The sequence below is a fragment of the Elephas maximus genome, chromosome 3 (genome assembly GCF_024166365.1).
Source record: "Elephas maximus indicus isolate mEleMax1 chromosome 3, mEleMax1 primary haplotype, whole genome shotgun sequence".
Taxonomy (NCBI): domain Eukaryota; kingdom Metazoa; phylum Chordata; class Mammalia; order Proboscidea; family Elephantidae; genus Elephas; species Elephas maximus.
This window is the reverse complement of record NC_064821.1, coordinates 17,683,546-17,704,951: the sequence shown is the minus strand read 5'-3', so window position 1 is coordinate 17,704,951 and position 21,406 is coordinate 17,683,546. Positions and strand designations below refer to the sequence as shown.

Here is a 21,406-nt window from a genome sequence, read left to right as displayed (position 1 = left end):
TAATTTCCCTCATGGTCTCTGGATTTTTGTAGCAGATGCAGATATAATACCACACACAATACTCAGAGAGAGAACTTACTGTCCTTCCTAGGCCTATTGTTAATAGACTTTTTGATGCAGTCATCAGAAGACATGCCTCCTGTAGTAGGTTAGGTGGTTGCCCCCAAAATGGTATTTCCACATCCTCATTCTTGGATCCTGTGAATATTACTGACATGATAAGAGGGTTACTGTTACCTTAATTGGACCAAGGGTCTTGGCAGAGAGGGAGATTAAGCCTGGATTATCCGCATGGGCCTAATTGCAATCACACATAATCTTATAACATAGTGCAGAAGACACAGAGAAAAGCAGGAGGCAATGCGACCATAGAAGTAGAGGTTGGAGTGATATGGTCACAGGCCAAGGAACACCTGGAGCCACCAAGCTCTTTCTGGAACTGGAAGAGGCAATGAATGGATTCTCCACTAGACTCTTCTAAGTAGTATACCTCTGCTGACACCTTTGTTTCTGACTTCCAGCCTTCAGAACCGTGAGATAATAAATTTCTCTTTTTAAGCAATCAACTTTTTGGTAATTTTTTATGGCAGCCAAAGGAAACTAATATACTCTCCCATCACCAATGAGAATAGGAGCATATGCCCCTTCTTAATTTAATTCCCGATACTGGGGAAAATGGTCATTATACGAGACTTAAGCTGACCGTTTGGAGTGCAATTCCATTGGGAAGTCAACCCAAACCACTACAAGCACTTAATACAGCGCCTCCCACATAGTAAGTACTCAGTAAAACTGAACTAGTATCATTGTGTTCCATTTCTTGCCAATATTCACAAGTTATGCAATCCTTTTGCTCTCACATATTTTTGCACTTGCATCAGTAATTATATTTGCTTGCCTTTATTTTAACATCTATCACAGGCTTTTTCTAGTCTTAATTATACAGTCAAATGAATAATTCTTGGGTAGGCATGATAAAAGCTGGTAATATTTTTCTGGCACCTTATTTGGTTTGACTTCTCCTAACTAATTTATTGAAAAGAACTGATGTGAGTTCTACATTTTTCCTTAGTCACCTTGTCTTGCTGTGCTTCTTACTCTTCTCTGGCGCAGTCTACAGACTCCATTTGAGTAAAATTAATCAAATCACTAGAGTTTTAGAGTATTGGCTACTATCTTGGACCTCTTGTCCAAAACGTTTTAACCTTTTGGTGATCCTATTATTTTCTGCTCTGAATTTTATTTTCTCTTGATATCATGTGAGTCATGGAGTGTGTTTAAATTTTTGGTTGATAATATGGATTTTGACAAATATTATCTGGCACTACATGGTTATAATAATAAACCTGTTGCATTCTCAAGCCTACCGATTGATGGGTGACTGTCTGTCCCAGTGAGTTTTGGTTGCTGAAAATACGGTGGGGCACCTTCCATTACATGGGGGAACTTCTGGTTTTCCAAAGACGACACTCAAAAAAAGTAATACAATTCCCACCCTCTCCCCAACCAAAAAAAAAAATTTCAGGAAACCAGAAATATTCTTACAAGGCTTATCTAGGAGGTACAAAGGCCAAAAGACATAAAATTTTAATCCAATCACACTTCCTGATTGCACTTCCTTACTTGCAAGCCTCGTACTCCAGGTATTTTGCTTCAACTAGGTTTCTTTCACCTTTTGCTATTAGGCAAGACCTCACTGAAGGGCAGCAAATACTTGCAGTGAGAAAACCATACTCCCAAAGAACTCCAGAGGCATAAAAAGTAGTTGGGATATCGTATGTCCATAGGGCAGCAAAAGGGTGATGTCTCTTTATGAGGGAAATAGTTTTTCTATGAACAAGATCTTTACTTTGAGGAAGACATGTTGAGTGTAAAATAGGACAGGAGAAAAGGTAAATTGGCATGATTAAGGAGACGACTTTTCCCACAACTACAAAAAAGCTGGACTAGAAGTCATAATCCTCTCTATGGGTGTGGAGGCAAGAACAACGGGGGCCTCAGAGGAGAGCCAAGGGAGTGCAGGAAAGTCTTCTGTTCATCAAAGAGGGTAGAAGGTTCAGGGGAGGGGTTATGTTTAGTAACATTCCTGGAGGACAGACACGTAACGTATCTTCTAGTGCTGAGCTTCCTCCATTGATGTCCGCAGAACTCCTGCAGTGATGAGCCACCTGAGACCCTGTTCATATGGCAGATTTCTGGACCTCACCCAAGAACTACTACCTTATAATCTCTGGGGAGACAGATGAAGGATGATTGTTTTTAATAAGTTCTTTTTGGGATCCTGATGTGCCCAAGTCTGAGAAGCATGACTTTCATATTAGAAGACCATAGGAGAATGTGTTTAGAATCTGGAGTATGAAAGACCTTTCCTCAGTTTTACTTGTTAAAATATCATATACAAATTAGTGTGTGAAATGTGTCTGTAGTTCTTAAAAAGTAGCAAGATAATGACAAAATATATATCTGTCAGGGATTGAAGTATAAAGAAAAAAATCCCCCCAAAAATGTGTGTATCAGTTGGACTGGGCCATGATTTCTGGTATTGTGTGATTTTCCTACACGTTGTAAATCCTGTCTCTATGATGTTAATGAGAGAGGATGGGCAGCAGTTGTGTTAGACAGGACTCAACCTATAAGATTAGATTGTGTTTTGAGGTAATCTCTTGGGATATAAAAGAGAGATGCAAACAGAGAGACAGGGGAACCTCATACCACCAAGAAAGCAGTGCCAGGAGCAGAGCATGTCCTTTGGACACAGGTTTCCTGTGCAGAGAAACTCCTAGCCCAAGGGATGATTGACGAGAAGGCCAACCCAGAGAGAAAACCTTCCCCTGGTGCTGACACCCCGAAATTGGACTTTGAGCCTACTTTACTGTGAAGAAATAAATTTCTCTTTGTTAAAGCCATCCACTTGCGGTATTTCTGTTATAGCAGCACTAGATGACTAAGACAATACTTATCACCAGATGAATAAATAAAGCATTATCGTCACCACAGCATGCACTTGAGCAGTCTCCCAATCATATCACACTCCTCACCTCCTGAACTCTGTATCATTTCTTTGATGTTCTTTTATTCGGTGAATCCTATGAAATTGCCAGGATTTGAGAGTATTTGTCCTACACATACTGACATTTTCATAGGATATAACTGCACCTTTTTATCACCCCCGTATATATCTATTAAACAAATCTGACTCTTTTTGAACTTGTTAGAAATCTAGCCATTTTTTCTTTCTTTTTTTTTTTAGCTGTAATAAAATACTCATCACATAAATTACCATTGAAAACATTTAAAAAACTACAATTCAACAGCACTAAGTAAATTCCAATTTTGTGCAACAATCACCACTACCCAGCTCCAGAACTTTTCCATCCCCTAAAAGGAAACCCCGTTATCTATTAATCAGCCACTCTCCAATCCTTTCTCTCCCCAACTCTGGCAACCACTTATCTTCTTTCTGTCTCTATAGCTTTCCCTAATCTGTTATTCCATACAAATAAAATTTTATAATATGTGGACTTTTGTGTCTGGTAGCATAATTTCAAGGCTCTTTTATGTTATAGCATGCATCAGTACTTCATTCCTTTTTGTAGTTGAGTAATATACCATTGTATGGTTTCCTCACGTTTTGTTTATCCATTCATCTGTTGATGGGCATTTGAGTTGTTTTTACTTTTTGTATTTTATGAATAATAAAGCTATAAATATTTCTGTATAAGTTTTTGTGTGGACATATGTTTTCATATCTCTTGGGTGTATACCTAGGAATGGAATTGCTGTGTCAAATTGTAACTTTATATTTTTCCATTTGGGAAACTGCCAGATTATTTTTCAAAATAGCTGCACCATTTTAAAATCCCACGAGCATTTTATGAGGTTTCCCATTTCTTTGCAACCTTACCAACACTTCTTATTTTCACTTATCATTATTTATTGTTATTATTTTTATAAGCCCTCTATGTGGCCCAATTTGTTCATAGCTGCTAACCTAAAGGTTGGCAGTTCAAATCCACTCATTGGCACCACAGAAGAAAGGCCTGTCAACCTGCTTCCATAAAGATTAGAGCCAAAAAAAACCCTATAATGCCATTCTACTCTGTAACACATAAGGTCATCATGAGTGCAAATTGAGAAATTATTATTCTTATTACTATTATTATTACCATACAAGTGGGTGTGATGTGGTATCTCATTGTGAATTTTATTTTCATTTTCCTGATGACTAATGATGTTGAGCATCATTTTAGGTGCTTGTTGGCAATATGTATAACTTCTTTGGAAAAATATTTTTTCAAATTCTTTTCTCATATTTTTATAGGGTTTATCTTTTTGTTGTTGAATTTTAAAAATTCATGACATACTCTTGATATTAAACTCTTATCAGATATATGATTTGTAAATATTTTTCCCATTTTATGGTTGCCTCTTCACTCGCTTGATAATGTGAGTGGATGGACAAACATATTTAATGTTGATGAATTCCAATATAACTACCTTTTTGTTTGTGACCTGTGCTTTTTTAAGAAACTATTTCTTAATCCAGGCTCATGAAAATTTGCCTCTATGTTTTCTTCAAAGAGGTTTTCAGTTTTAGGCCTTATATTTTTTGATCCACTTTGACTTAACTTTTCTGTATGGTATGAGGCAAGGATACACCTTTATTTTGATTTATTTATTTTGTATGTGGCTATCCAGTTGTCTTAATACCATTTATTGAAGAGATTTTTGTTTCCCCATTGAATGGATCTGGTCCTAAATGCTTAATCTGCATGTATGAATTCTCCATGTTAGTTGTTTTTCCCATCACTGTGTTTTTGAAATTCAAACCTGTGATTGGGAGTAACACTACCTCTTTTATTTTCAATGCTTCATACTTTCACATTACGTAAAGTAACATCACAAAAGTTCTCCTTTTTTGATGTTGACAGAAATTTTGCTAGTTAGTTTTTTTCTTTTATGAATAAAGCTATTTCAATATTCTCGTACATGTCTCCTGGTGGAAATAAGCAAGAATATTATACTTGAGGAGAAGTAGGTTATTGGACATAGGGGAACACCATTTTTATTTGGGTACTTTAAAGAGTTTTCTCAAGCGGCAGAGCTAATTTACACTCTGACCGGATGTGCCTTGCATCCACATAATCAACACATATTCTTGTAGTCTAACAATCTGATGGATGTAGACTATTATTCAACTGACAAACATTTCTCTTATTATGAAGGTGAGAGTCATCTCACATGCTATGGGACATTACCTTTCCCCTTTTGGAATATCTGTTTATGATATTTCTATTGAATAGCTTTTTTCTTATTAATTTATAAGATTTCTTTATTTAATTGGGATGTTAATGCTTTATCAGTTATATGCCTTGCAAACTTCTTTAGGTGTGTGGCTTGTTTTGCATACCCTTTAGTGCTTTGGTGATGAACACAAGTGTTTTCACTCTATTTCTCTCCAGCCTTTTCTCTTGTTCTGCTCAAGAATGTCCTGGAGGGTCAGTGGAGACTCTCTTTTGGATTGTATCACAACTCACTTTCTCCCTCTGCCCAGTCCTACCTTCTTCAGTTCTCTTTCAAGATGCTAATCTCAGCAGCACTAACAAAGCATTGGCATGCTAATTGTGCTTCCCAAGAGAACACAACTTGATGCAATAGAAAAACATGGAAAGTTAGATGGTGATAAGTGCCGTGGAAAATATAAATCAGGAAAGAGAGGAAGAAAATAAGGTGGCATTGCAATTTAGATAAGTGGGCCAGTAGAAACTTCACAGAGAAGCTGACTTGTGAGTAAAGACCTAAAGAAGAGTGGAAGTAAACGCTGTTATATGGACAAAGGACCAACTATGCATTCCTGGAATTAAACCAAATTTGACAGAAAGCATTATCTTTTTTCAACTTTGCTGGATTTGATTTTTTGAAATTTTGTTAGTAATTTTGCAGTAATAATAGTTGTTGTTGTCATTAGGTGCCATAGACTCAGTTCCAACTCACGGTGATCCCATGTTTAACAGAACAAAACACTGCCTAATCCTACACCATCCTCACAATCATTGCTGTGTTTGAGCCCACTGTTGCAGCCACTGTGTCAATTCATCTCGTTGAGGGTCTTCCTCTTTCTCTCTGACCCTCTACATTACCAAGTATGATGTCCTTCTCCAGGGACTGGTCCCTACTGATAACATTTCCAAAGTAGGTGAGAAGTCTTGCCATTCTTGCTTCTAAGGAGCATTCTGGCTGCACTCCCTCCCAGACAGATTTGATTGTTCTTCTGCAAGACCATGTTGTTGTTCCGTTAGGTGCCGTCGAGTCGGTTCCTAACGCACAACAGAAGGAACCCTACGCACAACAGAAGGAAACACTGCCCGGTCCTGTGCCGTCCTCACAGTTGCTGCTATGCTTGAACCCATTGTTGCAGCCACTGTGTCAATCCATCTCATTGAGGGTCTTCTTCTTTTTCACTGACCCTCTACTTAGCCAAGCATGATGTCCTTCTCCAGGGGCTGATCCCTCCTGACAACATGTGCTAAGTATGTGAGATGTAGTCGCGCCGTCCTTGCTTGTAAGGGGTATTCTGTTTGTACTTCTTCCAAGACAAAGTCCATGGCATATTCAACATTCTTCACCACATCCATAATTCAAAGGCATCAATTCTTCTTCTGTCTTCCTTATTCATTGCCCAGCTTTTGCATGTATATGAGGTGATTGAAAATACCACGGCTGTGTCAGGCCCACCTAAGTCCTCAAAGAGATTTCTTTGGTTTTTAACAATTCAAAGAGGTCTTTTGCAGCAGATCTGTCCAATGAAATATGTCCTTTGATTTCTTGACTGTTGCTTCTATGGGCACTGATTGTAGATCCAAGTAAAATGAAATTCTTAACAACCAATTCTTTTCAGTACACTGACTCTGTGTATTCCTTTCATCTTCTTTTGATGCTTCCTGTGTCGTTCAATATTTTGTCCAAAGAATCCTTCAATATAGCAACTTGAGGCTTGAATTTTTTCTTCAGTTCTTTCAGCTTGAGAAATGTTAACCATGTTCTTCCCTTTTGGTTTTGTAACTCCTGGTCTTTGCGTATGTCATTATAATACTTAACTTTGTTTTCTCAGTATTTTCTCAGTTTATCATGATGTTGTTTATTGGTCCAGTTGTGAGGATTTTTGCTTTCTTTATATTGAGGTGTAATCCATACTAAGGTGATGATACTCTTTGATCTTCATTAGTAAGTGCTTCACGCCGGCTTCACTTTCAGCAAGGAAGGTTATGTCCTTGGGATATCGTAGGTTGTTAATGAGCCTTCCACCAATCCTAATGTTAAATTCTTCATATAGTGCAGCTTCTTGGATTATTTGTTCAGTTTACAGATTGAATAAGTATGGTGAAAGAATTCAACCATGACACACATCTTTCCTGATTTTAAACCATGCAGTATCCCCTTGTTCTGTTCAAATGACTGCCTCTTGATCTATTTACAGGCTTCTCATGAACATAAGTAAGTGTTCTAGAATTCCCATTTGTTTTAGGTTGGGTTCTATATAAGGAAAACCAGTGAAGCATATATATATATATATATATATGTATGTATATATGTACATATATACATGCATATATGTACATACATATATGTACATGTATATGTGTGTATATATGTGTATATATATATATATACATTTAGAGAGAGAGAGGCTTAACTCAAGGAAATGTCTCACACGATTGGAGAGGCTGGCAAGTCCCAAGTCTGTGGGTCAGGATTTAGGCTAGAGGCTTATCCTGATTCACATTGCTGCAGGGGCTAGCAAACCCAAGATTGGCAGGTATGCTTCTACTTCAAGTCCTAAAAACCTGAGGTCAGATGATGAGGAGCCAGATGCAAGATCCAGAGTGAGAGCCTTGCTGGAACATCCATTTACATACTGGAGGCAAGCCACACCCCCAATGAAACTCCCTTTCCACATGTTGGCTGCTTATAGCAGATCTCATGATGGAGCTGATTACGTCATTACATAACTGTCAAACTACGTCATAGCTGTGAACCCACTGAGAATTAAGGACCAGCCAAGTTGACACACCACTTTAACCATCACATCATTCTTCACAATGCTATCCATAATTTGTTATGATCCACACAGTCAAATGCCTTTGCATAGTCAATAAAACACAGGTAAACATTTTTTCTGGTATTCTCTGCTTTCAGCCAAGATCCATCCGACATCACCAATGATAACCTCTGTGCCTAGTCCTCTTCTGAATCAGGCTTGAATTTTTGGCAGTTCCCACATAATGTACCGCTACACCTGCTTTTGAATGATCTTCAACAAAATTTTACTTGTGTGCATTATTAACGATATTGTTTGAGAATGTCTGCATTCTGTTGTATCACCCTTCTTTGGAATGGATACAAATATGGACCTCTTCCAGTTAATTGGCCAAGTAGCTGTCTTCCAAATTTCTTGGCTTAGATGAGTGAGTGCTTCCAGCATTGAATCCGTTTGTTGAAACATCTCAATTGGTATTCCATCAATACCTGCGGCCTTTTTTTTTCAACAATGCCTCCAGCATAGCTTGGATTTCTTTCTTCAGTACCATTGGTTGCTGTTCATATGCTACCTCCTGAAATGGCTGAACATGAACCAATTCTTTTTGGTGTAGTGACTCTGTGTATTCCTTCTATCTTCTTTTGACGGTTCCTGCATCATTCAATATTTTGTCCACAGAATCCTTCAATATAGGAACTCGAGTCTTGAATTTTTCCTTCAGTTCTTTCAGCTTGAGAAATGTTAACCATGTTTTTTCCTTCTGGTTTTCAAACTCCAGGTCTTTGCCCATGTCATTATAACGCTTAACTTTGTCCTCTTAAGCTGCCCTTTGAAAGCTTCTGTTCAGCTCTTTTACTTCAGCTTTTGCTTTAGCTACTTGACATTCAAGAGCAAGTTTCAGAGTCTGTTCTGAGATGAATTTTTTTCTTTTCTTTGTTTCCTACCTTTTTAATGACCTTTTGCTTTCTTCCTGCATGATGTCCTTGCACAAATTGTCTGGTCTTCAGTCATTAGAGTTCAATGCATGAAACCTATCTCAAGATGGTCTCTAAATTCAGGTGGGACATAAACAATGACGTACTTTGGCTCTCATAGACTTATTTTAATTTTCTTCAACTTCATTTTTAACTTGCATATGAGCAGTTGATGGTCTATCCTGCACTCTGCCCCTGGCCTTTTTCTGACTGATGATATTGAGCTTCTCCATCATCTCTTTCCACAGATGTAGTCAATTTGATTTCTATGCATTCCATCTGGTGTGGTCAATATGTTTATGTTGTTGTTGTTAAGTGCTGTCCAGTCAATTCCAACTCATAGTGACCCTATGCACAGTAGAATGAAACACTGCCTGGTCCTGCACCATCCTCACAGTCGTTGTTAGGCTTGAAAACATTGTTGCAGCCACTGTGTCAATCCATCTGTTGAGAGTCTTCCTCTTTTTCGCTGACCCTCTACTTTACCAAGCATGATGTCTTTCTCCAGGGACTGATCCTTCCTGACAACACGTCCAACGCATGTGAGACGCAGTCTCGCCATTCTCGCTTCTAAGGAGCACTCTGATTGTACTTCTTCCAAGTCAGATTTGTTCATTCTTTTGACAGTCCACGGTATATTCAATATTCTCCACCAACACCACAATTCAAAGGCATCAATTCTTCTTCTATCATCCTTATTCATTGTCCAGCTTTTGCATGCATATGATGCCATTGAAAAAATCATGGCTAGGGTCAGGAGCGCATTAGTCTTTAAGGTGACATCTTTTTATAGTCCCCGTTCATGCTGTTGAAAAAGGTACTTGCAATGAAGAAGTCGTTGGCCTTGAAAAATTCTATCATGTGGTCGCTGATGCTGTTTCCATCAAGTTCATATTTTCCAACTACCAATCCTTCTTCTTTGTTTCCAAGTTTCACATTCCGATCACCAGTAATTACGAATGCATTGTGATTGCATGTTTGGTAGATTAAGACTGCAAAAGTTGGTAGAAATCATTTTTTTTTAAATCTTTGTCATTAGTGGTTGGTGCATAAATTTGAATAATAGTTGTATTAACTGGCACTCCTTGGAGGTATATGGATATTATGCCATCACTGACACTGTTGTACTTCAGGGTAGATGTCGAAATGTTTTTTTCCCAATGAATAGGACACCATTCTCTTTAATTTTTCAGTTCTGTCATTGTAGACCATATGCCTGTCCTATTCAAAATGGAGTAAGAGTACTGCTATTGATATCAAAGTTACTTTGGCATTATGAAAAGAAATAGATAATATTCCTTCCCTTAAATTTCCTGAAATTGTTCCTTCCTTTAAATTTGTCTGTACTCATGCTCACCAACTCTCTCTTCTCATTTCCATCTGAGGTTAGTCCAATCAGGCTCTTGCTCTGCATGCAACAGAAACTGCTCCTGAGGTGTTGCCAAAGTCCTCTACCATGTTATGTACAGACTTCAATTCTCCATCTGTAGTCACCTCGCCTGTCAGCAACATTGACTAAGTTTAGTCCTCATTGGAATAGCTTCTTCTCCTGGTATAATAGGCTGGATAATTGCCCCAAAGACAAATGGCCCTAATCTGTGGGACCTGTAAATATTGCCTTATTAGGGAAAAGGTTCTTTGCAGATGTGACTAAATTATGGTCTTATCCTGGGTTATCTTGATGAGCTCTAAATGCAATCATGTATGTCTTCATAAGAGACATGCAGAGAGAGATTTGACATATTCAGAAGAGAAGGTAATGTGATGACAGAGGCAGGGATTGGTATGATGGGACCACAAATATAGGGAAGCCTGAAACCAACAGAAGCTCAAGGAGACAACAAATAGATCTGACTGTGGAGTCTCTGGAGGGAGCAATGCTCTGCAAACACCTTGATTTTGGCACAGTAAAAGTAATTTCAGACTTCTAGCCTCTAATGTCATTGTGGAATGACATCAAAGACATCATACATGAAGAAAGCAAGAGGTCATTAAAAAGACAGGAAACAAAGACCAAAATCATTGTCAGAAGAGACTCTGAAACCTGCTCTTGAATGTCAAGTAGCTAAAGCAAAAGAAAAAATAATGAAGTAAAAGAGCTGAACAGGAGATTTCAAAGGGCAGTTTGAGAAGACAAAGTGAAGTATTATAACCACAAGTACAAAGACCTGAAGATGGAACAACAAAAGGAACGAGCATGTTCTGCATTTCTCAAGCTGAAAGAGCTGAAGGAAAACCCAAGCCTCGTGTTGCAATACTGAAGAATTGTATGGGGAAACGTGGGAAACCCTGGTGGCATAATGGTTAAGTGCTACAGCTGCTAACTAAAATGTTGGCAGTTAGAATCCACCAGGCATTCCTTGGAAACTCTATGGGGCAGTTCTGCTCTGTCCTATAGGGTCGTTATGAGTCAGAGTCAATTCAACGGGAATGGGTTTGTTTTTTGATTTGTATGAGTAAAATGTCAAATGACTCAGGAAGCATCAAAAGAAGATGGAAGGAATACAGTCAGTATACCAAAAAAGAATTGGTCTACTTTCAACCATTTCAGGAGGTACCATATGAGCAGGAATCAATGGTACCGAAGAAAGAAGTCCAAGATGTACTGAAGGCATTGGTGAAAAACAAGGCTTCAAGAACTGATGGAATGCCAATTTAGATGTTTCAACAAACAGATGCAGCCTGGAAGTACTCAGTCATCTATGTCAAGAAATTTGAAGACAACTACCTGGCCAACTGACTGGAAGAGATCTATATTTATGCCTATTCCCAAGAAAGGTGATCCAACCAAATGTAGAAATTATTGAACAATATCGTTAATATCACATGCAATCAAAATTTTGCTGGAGATCATTCAAAAGTAGCTGCAGCAGTGTATCGACAGGGAACTGACAGAAATTCAAACCTGATTCCAGAGAGGATGTGGAGCCAATGATATCATTGCTGATGTCATATGCATCCTGAATGAAAGCAGAGAATACCAGAAGGGTGTTTACCTGTGTTTTATTGACTATGCAAAGGCATTCGATTGTGTGAAACATAACAAATTATGGATAACTTTGCAAAGAATGGGAATTCGAGAACACTTAATTGTGCTCACCGGGGACCTGTACATAGATCAAGAGGCAGTCAGTCAAACAGAACAAGGGAATACTGCATAGTGTAAAGTCAGGAAAATGTGTCAGGGTTGTTTCCTTTCACCATAGCTATTCAATCTGTATGCTGAAAAAATAATCCTAAAAGCTGGACTATATGAAGAAGAATGGGGCACAGGATCAGAGGAAGACTCATGTACAACCTGTGTTATGCAGATGACACAACCTTGCTTACTAAAAGTGAAGAGGACTTGAAGCATTTACTCAAGAAGATCAAAGACCACAGCTTTCAGTATGGATTACACTTCAACATAAAGAAAGCAAAAATCCTCACAACTGGACCAATAAGCAACATCATGATAAACAGGGAAAAGGTTGATGTTGTCAAAGATTTCATTTTGCTTGGATTTACAATCAAAACCCACAGAGACAGCAGTCAAGAAATCAAAAGACGCATTGCATTGGGCAAATCTGCTGCAAAAGACCTCTTTAACGTGTTGAAAAGCAAAGATGTTACCTTGAAGACTAAGGTGCGCCTGACCCAAGCCATGGTGTTTTCAGTTACCTCCTATGCATGTGAAAGCTGGACGATGAATGAGGAAGACCAAAGAAGAATTGACGCCTTTGAATTGTGGCCTTGGAGAAGAACATTGAATATATGGTGAACTGCTAAAAGAATAAACAAATCTGTCTTGGAAGAAGTACAAACAGAGCGCTCCTTAAAAGCAAGGGTGGTGAGACTACATCTCCCATACTTTGGACATGTTGTCGGGAGGGATCAGTCCCTGGAGAAGGACATAATGCTTGGTAAAATAGAAGTTCAGCAAAAAAGAGGAAGGCCCTCAGTGAGATGAATTGACACAGTGGCTGCAACAATGGGCTGAAGCATAGCAATGATTGTGAGTATGGTGTAGGCCTGGGCGGGGTTTTGTTCTGTCGGACATAGGGCCACTATGAGTCAGTATGGACTCGATGACACTTAACAACAACAACAACAACATGGGCAGTGATGTGAAAAAAAATGTGCATTGAAGCTACTACTATGAATTTGAGAAAGGTTAGTAGCAAATTCTAAAAAAAGAATAAAACTTTTGTTACATGCTAAGCCCATATTGATTACAGAGAATACTTTACAAACAGCTGAATACAATATGCAGAAACAGGATCAACCCTTAGTGAACCATATTTAGAACCGGCTCTTACAGCTGGCATTTTTTAGGATTGAAGTTCATAAAGTTGAACTGATAAATATTATCACTTGTATTTGTACAGATATGTATACCAATATAATAAACTGTATTTTTGAGCCTAAACATGATGTCAGTCTCCCTGATATTTTTGTTGGAAGAGGGATGCCTTTGAATATACCTTAAAAAAAAGAAGGCTAGAGTCTAATTACAGAAATGTTCTGTGTCCCTGTGTGCATGGTACTTGCAATGGATGTGAACAGAAAGACTTGGAGGAAAAAGGATGCCATATCCCTGGTGCAGGAATCAGCCAATGCTAGGTTTTTCTTTCTCTGAGCCTTGCTCCTTAAGGATTTTCACTAGCCTGGGATCAGAATGACAACAAAAGAATCTGACTAATGAGGAGCTTTGGACATTGCTCCCTCAATGGCTACAGAGATTACAAACTGTCTATGACACACAACAGCCTTGCCCAGGTCAGTAAGCAGCACACCTGAGAAAAACAGATCATTATTTTTGCACAAAAGCCGGGTCTTTCTATCTTTCTGTGCTCCCTGAGCACAGCACTTTCATTTTTATCCTTCAGTCTCCAGAGGGGAACTTAATATCACTCTTTAGTGTTGGCACCGAAGTAATCTGAAGTTTCCTAGTTTATGCTTTGCAAATAGGGAGAGATCTTTGTCTACCAGTCCATCTGGGGGCAGCTGTGAGGTAGGTACTTGCAGAAGATGAGCAGAATGGAGTCATTTGTGAGGCGTTTGCCTAATTGTCCATCCTCTTCACATGTTTCCTTTTACCTTTGCACCAATACTTGAACAGATCTTATTCTGCTAATGTCCTACTCTGACCCTAAAATTCCAGGAAGTTTTCCCATCTCAACACATACTTGACCTTGCTCAATTTTGTTGAATGTTCTAGATTTTTCCAAAATTTTATTTAGTATTGTTTTGAGAGAACAGGGGTGTATGGTAATCTTCTCCTTACTTTTTTATATATGATTTTTAACATTCCTTTGTACGGAAGATCATTTGGCTTCACCCTGTTACCTGGTTATGAGAACTCTGTGGGAAGAGGTGGAAACCAGGCAGAATCCACAGGCTAAATCAGCCATATATCTGTTTCCGTTTATTAATCAATGAAGTATTTTAACCAGGACAACAGCACAGAAGAACAGGAGAAATACCCACGTATTTATGTTTCCAGAATTTAAAAATGCTGAAATTTTGCCATAATGAGTATCTTCTTAAATTAACAAAATAGTAAGAAAAAAGAGGACATAGTCTTTTTATTTCTGTTCAACCCCTTCCTTTGCTTCCCAGAGGCAACTATAGTCTTAAATTTGATGACTTCCTAGGCAGTAGGATATTCAATAATTTAAACTTGAGGAACTGGTTAGTGGAGTCGAGAGGAGGACTGAGAGAAAAAAAGTAAAAGAGGAAGGGAAGAAAGAAGTGGAGGAAAAACAGAAACAGAGAGCATAGAGAAAGATTTGTAATTTTCATTTTGTTTCACAATATAGATATGAGACTTGCTCTAAAATGAGGTACTTCGTACATCTATTATGTGTCTCATCATGTTTATTTTTTTCATCAGACTCATCAGCAACATGGAATTAGAAAACCAAACATGTGAAAACCAAGAAGGATTCCTCCCCCTCTCCTCTCAGAGAATCCAGAACTACAGCCCCTCTTCTTTAGGCTGTTTCCATCCATGTACCCATTCATGTACCTGGTCTCAGGAATCTGGTCTTCGTCCTGGACGTCAAGTTGAATCCCCCCTCTGCTCTGTAGTAGCTGTCTGACCTTTGACAACTTGCTTCCAAGCTCAGTATCCTCATCTATAAAGTTGGCATAAATATATTAGATACCTCAACTTTTACCAATGACACAAACAGGGTCAAACATTAAAAACAATTATCACTCCTAACAAAGGTTTCAGAGATAGAGTAGGTTCAGGCACAGAACTACAGTGTTGCATTTTCACTCTTCATATGTTCCTTTCTTCCTAAGATTATTCTCTTTATGGTCACCAAAGGCACATAGGTCATTTCAGAAACAATAATAGAAACAGAAAACTGACTGCTTCTATTTGGTCTCTTTGTAATGGAGAGATAATCTTCCCAAGGAATCATTTAGAAGATAGCCTATACTATCAGCCTGGTATGGGATATATGTCCCTTCCAACTCTAATTACCAGCAAGAGAAATTTCATTAACATGGGAGGCTTACACTAAGCATCAGATTGGCAAAGTCTGATGTAGAGTCAAGCACCATAGTAACTGCACGTGCTCACTATAATGCCACTACCTGTCTGTCAGCGTGTTGTACGGTGGTGGCTTGCATGTTGTTACAATGCTGGAAGCTATGCCACAAGTATTTCAAACATCAGCAGGTCACCCATAGTGGGCAGGCTTCAGTGAAACTTCCAGAGTAAGACAGACAAGGAAGAAAGGCCTGGTAATCTACTTCTAAAAATCAGCCAGTGAAAACCCAATGGAGAACCAAATATTGTCTGAGTTTTCAACTCACTTACTTTGGATGCATCATCAGAAGGGATTAATCACTAGAAGGACTTCATGTCTGAGAAAGTTGAGGGACAGCAAAGGCCTGGGAAACCTTCAAGGTGATGGATTAACAATGGCCACTACAATGGTCTCAAATATAACCACCATGAAGATGCCACAAGATTGGAATGCGTTTCATCTGGTTATACATGAGATCCCAAATAGTGAGTGCTGACTCAATAGAAATTAACAACAATAAATATAATGCTTGGCACCTAATAAGTACTCAAATAAAGTACTCAGTGAATGTGAGCCAGCACAACTTTCTTCCAGGTCTGGCATCCTCATTCTGGTCCTTTCTTTCCTGCTGCTTTCACGTATTTTTAAGCACTTGCTTCAGCACTTTTTTTTTTTTTTTTTAGAGTGCCTTTAACTGTTAGCGCCATTTGAGAATGACTCACTAGAAGAGAACCTCTGCACCCAAGGGCCCACCTCCTCACAGTGTTGCATCCAATGCATGATCTACACACCTTTTAAAGGCCTGATTCTCTTACCCCAACTGGCATAACCCTGAAGGGCCATTCCAGCTCCAGAGCTCCCTGCTGATCTCAAGACTTCATCACAACTCAGTTTCTTCCTCTGCCCAATCCTTCCTCCTTCCCTTTCCTTTCACAGGTGCTGGTCCAAGGAGCACTCCCTAACAAACCTTTGACATCCTAATCTCTGCTTAAGTGGAGTAGACAGGAAGCCATGAAACCCAACCTGATGCAATAAGAACAGCATGACTTAGGTGCTGATAAGTGCTATGGAGATCACACATGAGGAGAGAGCGTAAGAAAACGTGAAGGTGCTGTGATTTAGATAGAGGGCCAGAGGATGCCTCACTGAGAAATTGACTTTCAAGAAAAGGAAGAGTGAGAGTGAACACTGTGGTTGTATGGAGAAAGAACCAACCTTGCATTCCAGGAATTAAACTAAATTCAGCAGAAGTATTTTTTTATTATTTTTTTCCACTTTTTGCTAGATTTGATTTTTTGAAATTCCATTAGCATTTTGCCGATCACCAATTCTGTCCTCCCATTTCTATCTGAGTTCAGTTCAATCAGACCCTTGACGCTGCATGCAATAGAAAGGGCTCCTGACAGTCATCAAGATTCTCTATCTTGTTAAATCCTGGCTTCAGTTCTGCATCTCTCACTTACTTTGCTTGTCACCAACCTTGATTTAGCTTAGTACTTACTGGAATACTTTCTTAACTTGGTGTAATACATTACATAACAGCCCCAAAGATATCAGGTCCTAATCTGTGGAACTTGCAAATTTTACTGTATTGGGGAAAAGGTTCTTTGCAGATGGGATAAAGGGTTATCTGAGTAGGCCCTAAATGCAATCAGAAATATCTTTATAAGAGAGATTAGAGAGAGATTTGACTCAGACAGAAGGAAAGGTAATATGCCCATTGAGGCAAGAATGGTGTGATGAGGCCAGAAGCCAAAGAAAAGCTGAAGCCACCAGAAGCTCAAAGAGGCAACAGATTTGCCTAGTGAGTCTCTAGAGGAGCACTACTCTGCATACACCTTCATTTCGGAACAGTGAAACTGATCGCAGACTTCTGTCCTCCAGAAGTGTGAGAGAATTTATTTCTGTTGTATTATGCCATCACGTTTGTGCTCATCTTTACAGAAGTCACAAGAAACTAATACACCTGGCTTTCAGCAAGTTACATTATCTTGGTTTTGCTCCTGCTTCCCTGGCTACTAGTCCTCAGTTTCCTTGGATGTGTCTTTCTCATGTTCCCAACCTCACACACTGGAGTGTCTGAAAGTTCAGTCCTAACTCTCTTTTCTTTAACTACGTTGACTCCTTGGCAGTAACATCCAGACTCAAGGCTTTAAAAGTTATCTAACTCTAATAACTCCCAAATTTATGTCTCCAGAGAGGATCAGTTCCCTAAATTCCAGACTTATATATAACGTTCCCGTATATAACATTCTAGACTTATACACACCTGCCCGCTTGGCCTCTCCAACAGACATCTTAAACTCAACTTACCCAAAACTACAACCCTGATATTAAACTCCTAGATATGCATTTCCCACAGTCTTTCCTATCACAGTGAATAATAACACATTTTTTTCAGGTGCTGAGCAGTTCTCTCCAACTGAGCTTCATCTTTTATTCCTCTCTCTTTCTTGCTCTCTGTGCCCAATTTTTCAGAAAACCCTGTTGCCTATACCACCAAAAGACATCCATAATACCACCAAATCTTAACACCTCTACAATTACCACCATGGTGTAAGCCACCATCATTTAGGGTTACTACAAAAGCACTACAAATGGCCATCCTGCATTTGCCCTTTCCATCAGGATGCTCTTTGTATAATTTGCCTAACACTACCCCTTTGATTTTATCTTTTTCTTCTCCTCATCACACACCAAGTACAATCAGAGAAAAAAAATCAAGATTCAGAACTTGCCTGAATGTTCTGAATCTTGACTTTTTTTCTCTGATTATACTTGTTGTTGGTTCTTATTTTTGCATTGCTATTCTTTCCGGCTACGTAAATCACAAATTTCATATTCTCTTCAATTTTAAAGTTTTTTTTTTCTCCCTTTTCACCGATGTGGTCACTCTTTCTGTCTAACAGGTTCAGGGTAGCTCTCACTAATCACCAACACTCAACCCATGAGCTCCATTTCCTACCTCTTCCTGTTGGTAATAGTGAGAAAATCACAAATCCAGCCACAAAGACAGTAGGGAGCTTTCTTCCTGAAGGCTTTTAAGAAACTTTTAGTTGATCAAAATCCGCAGTCATGGGCCAAGCAACGTCCACAATTTTTGTGTTCACTCACACTTCTCAAATCAAGTAACACCACCTCTGACCTTGGCTTCAAATATCTAATCCTTTCTAGAGCATTTAGCCCTTATCACCTGGAAAGAGCAATCTTCCACCTAAAATTCCTTGCTAAGGCCATAAATTTGGAGGTGCAGCCTACTTATCATTTTGTGTTTGAGTTCTGATTATGGTACCTAAAAGTTAATCTTGTTTTTTTGGTTATCATTTTTGTATTATTTTTCTTCCTGCCTATTAAAATAATGACTGGCAGATTCTATTTGAGTGGGAAGATTCCAGTAGAAATTTACATTTGTATTATGCCATACGCTTGAAATAAATGAGGTTAAGACGGTGAAGAGTGACACGATAATGCCATCTTGTCTCAAATTGTTTCTCAAATAACATATTGAGAATGCTGTAGATTAGCAAGCAAAATTTATATGGAAACAATTAACATGTAGTAAAATAAATTGATAAATTCATGAGTATACTGAATTCATTAAAGACGAAGGTTTTTAAGTGAATATTCACGTGGAATACCATCTTCATCTATTAAATAATGGTTTTCATCTAACTAAATCTACTGAGAATATGGATAAACCTGCATACTAGTGCCTAACCAGTGAAAATGTGATTTCTCACAACTCCATTAAAAATCAAGAGCCAAAATATCAACCCACATTCCACGAATATTAAGAAAAATGTGCATAAATATTTTTGGGAGACAACTGGAAAAGTTGATTATGAAACACTAGAAAAGGAGTAATAGGACTATCTATACTAATCACAGTCAGAATTCACCGGACAGAATGACTTACAATATGCTCTATGAACATATACAGAAAAAAGAGTAAGGATCAGGGAATATTCAATGACACTTAGAAAGAAACAAGACTATGTATTTGCATTTTAAAATAACTTACCTATATTTCTAAATATATTATTTGTACCCTCATACATAAATTATATTGTAACACCTAAAATTGGAATCAGGCTTTTTAACATCACTACTAAGGTGGATATGCTTTCAATTGTACCTAAAAAATGTTGTGATGCAATTAGAGAAGGATGGTGTATCCATATGTAAAAAGTATGTGATGTGGAACTAAAAGAAACAGGTAGAGAGAGAGAAATGGCATACAGCTGGTCTCCCAGAGGCTGGGATTCAGCCACATTTAATTCTACCTTCTATTTTCTTGGTCTTTAAAGATTTGCTGTGTCCTGGGATCAGAATGACAAGAAAAGTGTTTAGTTAATGAGGAGCTTTGGATATTGAGCCCACAGGGACATAGAGACCTCAAATAGTCTACCTGTGGCCACCTCATTCAACAGTCCCCTTCCAGTAAGGAAGCAGCACACCCGAGACTCTAGCCACAGATGATTCTCTTGCCCAGGAGCCTGGTGCCTCACTTGGTCCCTCTGCCTTTCCGAAGGATAGATCTCTCATCTACATCATCCAACATCCAGGGCTGATGTCAATCATCATTCCTCAATGATGCCAGCCAGGTAACATAAATCCCTTAGTTAATATTTAGAAGTGAGGACAAATATTTTAATATAGGAACATATAGAGGAATGATGCCTGTGAAAATAGTGTGTGCATGAAATGATTGGAATCAAGACATCTCAACTCCTGTCTAACTGTCTTCCATCTTCCTGACAACATGTTTCCTTGTATCTTTGCACCAATAGCAAGGAGCTGTCATTCTGCTACTGTCCTCCTGACCATTTTCCTCCTGAAAAGAAATCTGCCCCTTCTCAATCATGATGACTATTTTAAAATTCTCTGATATTTACTAGCATTCTTGTGGTGGCAAAAGTAGATTTATCAGCTTAACCTTATCTTCCCATTCCTAGTTGTTAGCACACATTTTTCTTACAGGTTTCCCCCACTATCTGAAAATAGAGTGTTCCTACAAAAGCTTTCATCAGTTGAAATGGCCTTAAGTGAAGAAGCCATTACCACTAATTTATATGGGAAAAAATTTTGAGCATTCTCAGACCCCAAAATAACACACCAAATCATACAAAATAACACATATAACCTAAAATAAAACTAACATACAGTGTTCACAGATGCAGTTCAAAGGTATGACAACTGCTGAGTGTAGTTTTCAGGAAAGGGGCTTGGGGATGGACTCTCTTCGCTAGCAGGTGTGCAATACCTCTTTACAGAATTGTTGAAAAAAAAACACTGAAGGTGAGTTTTGTTTTTGATCTTTATTTTTTTAAGCAAAAATACTCTTTGAACTTCTTTCAGTTAGTGAAGAAAACAGGTACTGATGTGAATCTTTCGAAAAGTAAAGTAGCATAACATGAACTTTCAAAAAGGAGGGAATACTTGTATTTCTGTTGCCCAGTTCTAATTTTGAAAGACAGCAATTGTGTCTGAGACAGTCTTATCAGGCTGCCTCCAGAATGTTTCTCTTTCCACAATTACCAAATATTTAAAATGCTAATAAGAGCACAAAGAATGTAATAAAAAAATGACCACCTCCTCACTCCTTTCCAAAATAATAAATAAATGTTGATACCCTGCTATATCAGCTTCTCCACTTTTTTTAAATAACCGAACAATATACATGCAGAAGGCAACACCTTTATATTCCCGCCCATTCCTCTTGTTTCCATCCTAAGATGCTGCTTCCTGACATTTGATTGTCAGTCGCCTCAATCTTTTCCACCAGATTCATCAACAATATGGAACCGAGAAACCAAACAGATGTTTCAGAATTCCTTCTCCTGGCACTGACAGAGGATCAGGAACTGCAG

At 38.5% G+C, this 21,406-nt stretch overlaps 1 protein-coding gene across 1 annotated transcript in view; it reads left to right on the top strand.

Annotated features, from left to right (window-relative positions):
* LOC126070942 (olfactory receptor 7G2-like) overlaps window positions 1-21,406 on the top strand; it is a 457,831-nt gene that overhangs the window by 110,089 nt on the left and 326,336 nt on the right. The window lies entirely within an intron of this gene.